Consider the following 8,352-nt stretch of genomic DNA (forward strand, 5'->3'; position numbering starts at 1 on the left):
TAGAAAAATCCAATTTTATTTGTATAATTGTATTTCAGGGCGGTGGATCACAGGGGCCATGATACACCCAAATATTTGATAGATAATTCAATTGAATATCTTTATAATTACATTCAAAGCACACAGGAAAGGAGGGGAGCGAAGGGGTCAGACTGAGTCTGGTAGGAACTTAAGCCTCCTCTGTCTGAGTTGAGAAAGGCTTCCTGGAGAAGGCAGGAGTCACTTTAATAGATACTGGGACTCCATCTTCACCTAGTGTGTTGGGTTAAACCCAAACTGGCCAGGACTTGCAACCAGAGAGACTCAAGTGGGCTGTAACACAGGAATCTCAAGCATCGAGGGCTTGACATATGTCCCATCACCTAGAATTAGTTGCACATGTCTTGTTCCTCTACTGAGTGCAAGCTGCCTGAAGGCAAGAACCTTGACGTTATTGAAACCTTCATGGGCCCCTGGACAGTGCCCGGTACCTGGCACTTGGCAAGGGGTAGGTGTCAAATAATTGAAGGAATTCATATTATAGCCCCAGAGCTGGAATGGTTTGAAATCAGAGAGCTGCTATTCTTTGATCCTGCTAGGATGGCTAGACTCTCTTCCCAGCTGTGACCCTGGGGAAGGAGAAGATGGGTAAGGAAACGACTAGAACTGAAGCTTTACTCGTTCCTCCCAGGTAGAAATGTGCCTAAACAGAAAGCAGAAAGGTGAGCAGACATGCTGGGCTCCTCAAATAGTGTACATAGAATGTGCTTTTTCCCCTACCCCACCCCTATTGCATCCCTCCTCACCTCTCCTTCGTGTCAGGAAAGTCTGGAGTATAGAGTTAAATAATGATGCTTAGATGAGTTCCATTCACATTCACTGGGTATGTGGTAGATTTGGTACTATTGTTCAAAACATTTGCTATGCTTCCCTGTGAGAAAATTCTATTTCCCTTCCTCAATGAAGCAGACTCGGCTGCCTAACTGGCTTTAACAATGGAAAGCAAGTGGAGGTAGCTCTCTCCTCTGAGCAGAAGCTTTAAGAACGAGTCTGTGATTCGACGTCATCTCTTTTCCCTCTGCCATGAGACCCACCACATTCCAGATAAAAATTGCTCATCAGTCTGGGTTCCAGATTAAATAGGATGTGGAACAGAGTCCAAGCTGACCAACACTGGACATGTGGTGTGAAAAAGAAAAACTCTTTTCCTTACAAGCCACCAAAATTTGAGGGTGGTTTGTTTTTGCACCATAACAGCCTATGCTATTGATACAAGTACACTTTCCAAGTATAAGGAACTGTGCCAGGTGTTAGAATACAAAAGTAAATGGCATGGACCATCATCTTTAAGAGACGTCTAATCTGTGATACAGACAGAAACATACTCAGCAAAGTATTACATGAATCAGATTTGTAAGGAAAATCTCATAGACTCTTTCCTGATAAACTACCTCGAGGAAAAGCAGTCCAGGGGCATGTATGCAGCTGATGAGGTAATATGGTCACTGTGTCCAAAGAGCGGCATTTGGAGATCACAGCATCCAGGGGATTCTAGGGGATGTTTATTCACAGAAATTAAGATGTCAGTATGTCCCAGTTTGGGTTTATATTATTTTTCCTAGTTGCATTATGATTAGCACTTTCTTTTACTCCATCAACGTATCTCAGTTTAGATAATGAATTATATAATCACCCCAACATTAACATGACTAAAGCTTATCGGTTGTTAATGGCCTGAGGCTGGCATCCTGGACAGGCCATGCTTCTCAGACAGGCTGACTGCACAAGTCGAGTGTACCAGATGGGCCATGCCAACTGACAGGATAAAATGTCAGATCACCTGCCACACCTACAGATCCCTGCTGAGAAAGAAGCCCAGGGGTCTCTTTCAGAAAAATACTCTTACGCTTTTGCACCGAGACCCTAATTGGCCCTGATACTCCCGCCACAACTGATTAAACCTGAGAATATGTGCCAGAGTTGACTGTGGACAGTCTGGAAGAAGGGCGGTGACACATTTTAAAACTGATTTGTTCATTCATTCAAGAAATATTTACTGAGCACCTATTCTGTGGCAGGCCGTCTATACTGAATAGTGACAAACTACCCCAGCCGCATGTTGTCTTGGGAAATATGACAGTGAGACGCATTGCAGGGGCGGGAGGACCGGGGGAAGGAAACAGCACCAGTGGGCTCCCCTTCTGAGGAGGTAACAAGAGGGCACTCAGGCTGCTGTTAAATCAGAACCTGTTGGGCTGTGGTTCTAAAGCTTCTTACCCTCCACGGAGCACCCCGGTCATGGGAGTGCTGGGACCCTCTGGAGCTAGCTTTGAGGCTGCTGAGATGGGTTAACCTACCTCCCGATTCCCACCTGCATCCCCAAAACCAACCCACAACTAGGGTTGCCAAATTTGGCAAATAAAACCTCAGGGTGGCAGTTATATTTGAATTTCAGATAAACAAGGAATACTTTTTAAATCTAAGTACATCCTTACAATATCTGGGACATATTTATACTAAAAAATTATTTGTTGTTTATATGAAATTCAGATTAACTGGGTGTCCTAGATTTTGTCTGGCAATCTTACCCCTATGGCATGGGCAGGGATGGGAGGGCAGGAGGGTGGGGGCCAGGGAGTGTGGCTGGCAGAATCTCAGTGGCACAGGGATTTTATAGCAAGTCAGCCCTAGTGCTGATTCCACCTTCACCACCCCCAGAACTTCCAATCTGAAAAGTTCCCCGCATTGGACTCCATTTGCAGAATCTGGGACCTCTCTTCCCTCTTAGTCTTGCTGACACTCGGTTTGGTCAACAGGAACATGGGAATAATTTGAAAGATGTAAGGTCACTCACTCACTCAATCAACAAACATTTACCAAACATTTTCTATATGCCAGGTACCCCGTTCAGTGATCAAGACATACATAGGCCTTTCCCCCCAGGAACTCACCAGCCAGTGACAGATACGAGAGTGAATAAACAGATGACATGTATTGGGACAAGAGCATTGATTGGCATACAGAACATTGGCAGCCTGGAGCCTGGCTCAGTTGCTCCATAAATGCTGACTAGTCTCTAGGGACAGAGCTCTGCGCTCTCTTTCCTCCCACCCGATCTTAGCACTCGTCCAAGAGTTGAAGGCCTGCTTTGGTTTTCAGCCCTGGAGTGAGGTCCCCCCTGGCAAAGGTCCCTGACATCTTGGGCTGCCTTTCTAACCTCCACCTTTGATGCTCTGTCCATCTCTCCTGCCAGGGCCTCCTGCTGCCTCCCTCTAGGCCTCCCTGATTCTGACTTCCCACTCTGATGACAGGCCTTGACCCAGTGGTTCCATTAATCTGACTTCCAGGCATCAGGCATCCGCAGGAGAGCTCATCCAAGTGAGAATGGCTCCCACTGTACCTTTTCACTTGGGCAAAATATATGCCTGTGTCATAAAGCAATTCCCTTTTTTAACACGACCTTGTGAGTATGGGCAATCACTGTGTGACAAGCCTAGTGGTGATGTTAAAGATGTGTAAGAGTGTCAGAGATGGAAATAAAATACGATCCAGGTTTTCCAACCAGGAAGTGGGTCTATTCATGTAGCTACGTCCTTAATGCCACTTCAACTTTCTAGTTTCTGAGTTAGCTCAAGCAATGTCAAACCTGCGACCCAGCACTGGCAGCTTGAGAGTGGGAGTGTCAGTGCAGATCTATTTCTGTGGCAAGTTCAGTACAGGCTGAATTTAAAATATGAAAAACAAAAGCGAGGCTCATGACTATACCACCGAAAGAGGGGGAGGGGATAAAAACACAGGACTTCTACAGAAGCACCACCACCCTCCTCCCAACAGCAATTTATTACAAGTGTTTCTCTATTCCAGCTCCTAACATCATGTGCCAAGCTGAAAAAGAGACAACTCATTGTGAGGTTTTACTGTGCCTGCTTTTAGTAGCCAGCTCTGGTCCTGCCAACCCTTCTATCCTCTCGCCAAATAGAACGTTGCAACACAGAGGAAATTGTCTTTTGCTGAGTGGAGGAATGGCAAAGTCCCCACACACTAGGTCTTACTGTTTCCTTGGGGTCCAAATGGAAGAGAGAAGGGGAACTGCTGCTGTGTTTCAGGCTCACACAGATTCTCCAACATCCCAGGCAGCGGAGGGAGTGGGGATGACCTGGGGGCCGTTATGTGGGGTTTTTTTTTTTTTTTAACCTAAATGCCCAGAAGTACCTCCACCAATAACTGGAGTCTAACATCAGTGAGTAAGATTGAAATGACCCAAGTATAAAATTAGCATTTCTCATGTTAAGCACTCTTGTTTTGTGGCAGTTGTTTCCTGATAGGATGCTAATATAGCCTCACATGACCCTATAGGAATAAAACTAGTGGAAATGCTGCTATACAGGAGAGCTGTTGACCTGGCCTGCTCTCTCCGAGCATTTTCACCCATCGATGTTGGCTGGGCCTCCATAATGACTTGACAGCATGACCATCTTACTTACGCCAAAACTGGTTTCAAAGGGCAAGAAGAAAACTGGGCATTTCTGCTTATAATGAACAAGGAGTTTATGATAAAACATTCTTGTGAACTCAGGGTGGGGGGAGGGGAGGGAGACGTCGGAACTAGCCCCCTTTTGTTCCCTGAGGTCTAGCCTTGGCCTTGCAGCATCTTTTGTCTGGATCTCATGAGTCTTCATTGTTTGAGTAGTAATTTGCGGTGCACGGTTGCTGACTAATTTTCCTTTCTCTTTAAATTCCTGTGTCTGCTTTTTTGGCATTTTTATCTTTCCATTTCTTCTTCATGAAAGGGACTCCAAATAGAAATGGAAAAAGGAATCTCCTACAGATGAGCTCTTACAAATTTTCAGCTTTTGCAATATAACTCTTATTTGCAACGTAAATTCCTTCATCACTAGATTGGAAGAGATGTGTAAACTCCTCCAACCAGTATATCATTGACTCGGGTTGCCTCCCATTTTTTAGCATAACTTTTCAGTTAGATAAGGACTGGAAATTTCCAGAACTGAAAATATATTTTCAAATTGGCATACAACGATATATCTGTAGGGCATGTAATTTTAATTCATTCATTAACCCAACCAATAAAAATGTTTATTGTGTACAATGTGCCAGACCCAAAACTAGGTATTGTAAGTTTAACAGTGAACAAGATAAGTACAATCCTTGCCTTCCAGGAGTCAGAATTCATTCCTCCATTCATTCTTTATTTCACAAGGATTTACTGAGTCTCATAAATCTACTGGACATAATGCCAGTCCCAAAGATATAAAATAATTTCCTGGTCCTCCCAGTATCTCTGTATTCTTAATTTTTTCCTCAGTTCTAATGGCTTATTTTATACAAACTTTCAGCTCTGCAACTGAAAAACAACTATGATTGCAATTATCAGTAGTCCAAGACAGTATCTTTCAAAAATTCCAAACTACTAATTTTTGGCAATTTTTTTCAACTAATTAAATCCGAATCAGGTTTGTCCCATTTGAGACTTCATTAAAACTGAAGTATTTGCTGTTTGAATGCTGTTTTGTAAAGTAAACATAGCCAGAAGGAATAAGCATTGTTAGGGCTTCATTTTCCACAAGGTTCTGCTTCCCTGCTCTCCTCATTCTAAGTCTTAGAATTTGGCTGTTAAATATACATTTGTATATCCATCCTAATGTGTTTCTTAAATTGTTTGTATTATGACCATGAAAAGAATTAGTTCTAAATGCATAAAATCAGCTTCTAATTCTTAACGAAGAAGATGTAACAGGAGTCTGAATATTCTATCTGAAACGTTCTATCGTGCGCTCCCAGCTGCTCCTGGCGGCTTTCTCGCTGAGTGGGTTTTGCTCGGTGCACCCCGGAGGCTGGGCCTGAGGGACACGATGGAGTTCCTGCGAGTCCTGAATGCGGGCTGCAGCGGGTCAGCAGCCACGTCGGCCTCTGCGGCAATCTATGAATTTTCCTCAGGGCAAACGACGTGAGGATTGATACATCAGTGGGGAAGACAAACATGGAAACAAACACTCTGAAGACAACAAGCAGTTTTTTGGCCATCACTGATGAGTCACACACACTACTGAAATGAATGGCAAAAACACATCATGGGATGTGGATGGAAGCATGGTGCCCCCAGAATGGCATCCTTGGCTTTACTGTGCAATCCATGATGCTCCAACAGCAAGAACACGACTGCTGGTAAGTTCATTTGGACAAACCATGAATTCATCCAAGTGGCACTCCAGAACAATATGTAGTTTATTCCACCAGAAAGAAGATTCAGGAGTGCACCCCACCTTCAAGACCTTACAAGTAAAGACAATGAAAAACAGTTTAAACACATAAAATATAGGACTTTTCATGTAACTGCCCTTTTACTGCTTACTATTAACTTGATTAAAATTGTTTGACTAGGGAAAAAGGTGTCAAATTAGAGAGTCAAATCAAAAAGTCGAACTAAAGTACATGGAGGTCATTCAAATGCAAACTACATAGATTCCTCATAAATTACTGGTATCAAGGTAGGAAGGAAAGAGATGCAGCGTTGATGGGAAGTTACTAAAATAACAGGCCAAATAAATTAAAAATTTGATTCTTAAAACATTGGGCATCAGGCAACATATGACAGTGATCTGTGAGAAACGGGCCCTACCTACAATGGCCCCAACTTGCTGCCTTGAGAGCTTTTCCAGGCTACGGCACGGGGATAGGGAAAGAAACCAGGCTGAGTCCCGGAGCTTCCCTGAGTTGAAGAGACAGAGCTGAATGTTCATGGAGGCCCAAGCAGCTAGAACTCACAGGGGAAATGACGGTAGAGGAGAGAGCTCTGACTTAGGCAGAGAAGAAAGCAGCTTTTAGTTTGCATAAGACCTACAAATGTTTCATCAATTGTTCAGAAGTAGTTGGCTCTAGGGTCTTATCCTGTGTAAAAGAAACAGCTCTCTCATCCCTCTGGCTGAAACAGCACAGTTTTGCAGCTTGACAGGTAGGGCCTAGGTTCCCAAATTGGTTGCATTTGAAGGAATCCTTCTTCCTGGTTTGGGTACTAACTTATAATAATTTCTATTTTGGTCTGGCCAGCTAAATGATGTAGTTGGTGAATTGCATCCTAGTATTGAATCAATATGAACAACAGCCTATACCATCTGAGATGAAATCTAACTCTCTTCCTCTGTAGGCTTTGGTGGTTAGAGATGGTTCTTCAAAGGCCATCTCCAGTGCCTTTGTCATCCATGATGCCTGCTCTTTATCATGTGAATATAAACAATTCACTTTCTCTTATCATAATTATCATATTCTGACTTCCTTTCCTTATTGACATATCACCAACATTGATCATCTCACACTTTAAAATCTGAACTTACTGGGTCTTTATTGTCCATCTTTTGAATCACTAGCTGTCCTGTATGTGTGAGGATATCAGTGTTCACTGAGAGTGTCTTTCTTTTTTTTTTTTATAAATTATATTTATTTTGAATTTTATTTTATTTATTTTTTTATACAGCAGGTTCTTGTTAGTCATCCATTATTTTTTTTAATTAATTTATTTATTTTATTTTTGGCTGTGTTGGGTCTTAGCTTCTGTGAGGGCTTTCTCTAGTTGCAGCAAGCGGGGGCCACTCTTCATCATGGTGTGCGGACCTTTCACTATCGTGACCTCTCTTGTTGCGGAGCACAGGCTCCAGACGCGCAGGCTCAGTAGTTGTAGCTCACGGGTCTAGTTGTTCTGCGGCATGTGGGATCCTCCCAGACCAGGGCTCGAACCCGTGTCCCCTGCATTAGCAGGCAGATTCTCAACCACTGCGCCACCAGGGAAGCCCGAGAGTTTCTTTCTTGATTCCCCTCATGCCATTCTCTTCTGGACTCATTATATTGCTAGTGCTCATTGTACTATTCTCTAATATTTATATTAATAGGACTCACTGTACCAGTCTCTACTCACTGCATACATCTCCCTGTAATGTACAGCCATGTCTCCAACTTCCAGCCACAAGATTAAATCCCCATTGATCTCCAGAGCTCTTGACTAGTACTTCCTGTTGCCTTCTGGATCTTTCTACCTGCATATCCTACAAGTACCAGAATATATAAATTTTCCCTGTTCCTGGTTCCAATTAACAGAACCATGATTCACCAGGAGACCCAGACCAAACTGCCACCAGCACCACCACAAAACCTCACCAAGTGCTTAGGATCGAGTCTCTTGAATTGACCTACTTTATGCCTCTTAAATATTACTCAAGTCTGTATGCACTGTCCTTTCCATATTCAGGCTTACATGCATCCTTTTAACATGGATCCCTTTGGAATATAAAATGGACCATTTTAAACCTTCTTTGAAAGAACAAGTATTCTTTAAACCCTTGCTTTTAAAAAGATGTTCTGTTT

The 8,352-nt window shown here is 43.1% G+C and overlaps 1 pseudogene; it reads left to right on the top strand.

The window, feature by feature from the left end:
- Positions 1-5,849: 5,849 nt before the first annotated feature.
- LOC103011678 (NADH dehydrogenase [ubiquinone] 1 alpha subcomplex subunit 12-like) lies at positions 5,850-6,280 on the top strand (annotated as a pseudogene).
- Positions 6,281-8,352: the final 2,072 nt, after the last annotated feature.

Source organism: Balaenoptera acutorostrata, chromosome 11, assembly GCF_949987535.1.
Source record: "Balaenoptera acutorostrata chromosome 11, mBalAcu1.1, whole genome shotgun sequence".
Taxonomy (NCBI): Eukaryota; Metazoa; Chordata; class Mammalia; order Artiodactyla; family Balaenopteridae; genus Balaenoptera; species Balaenoptera acutorostrata.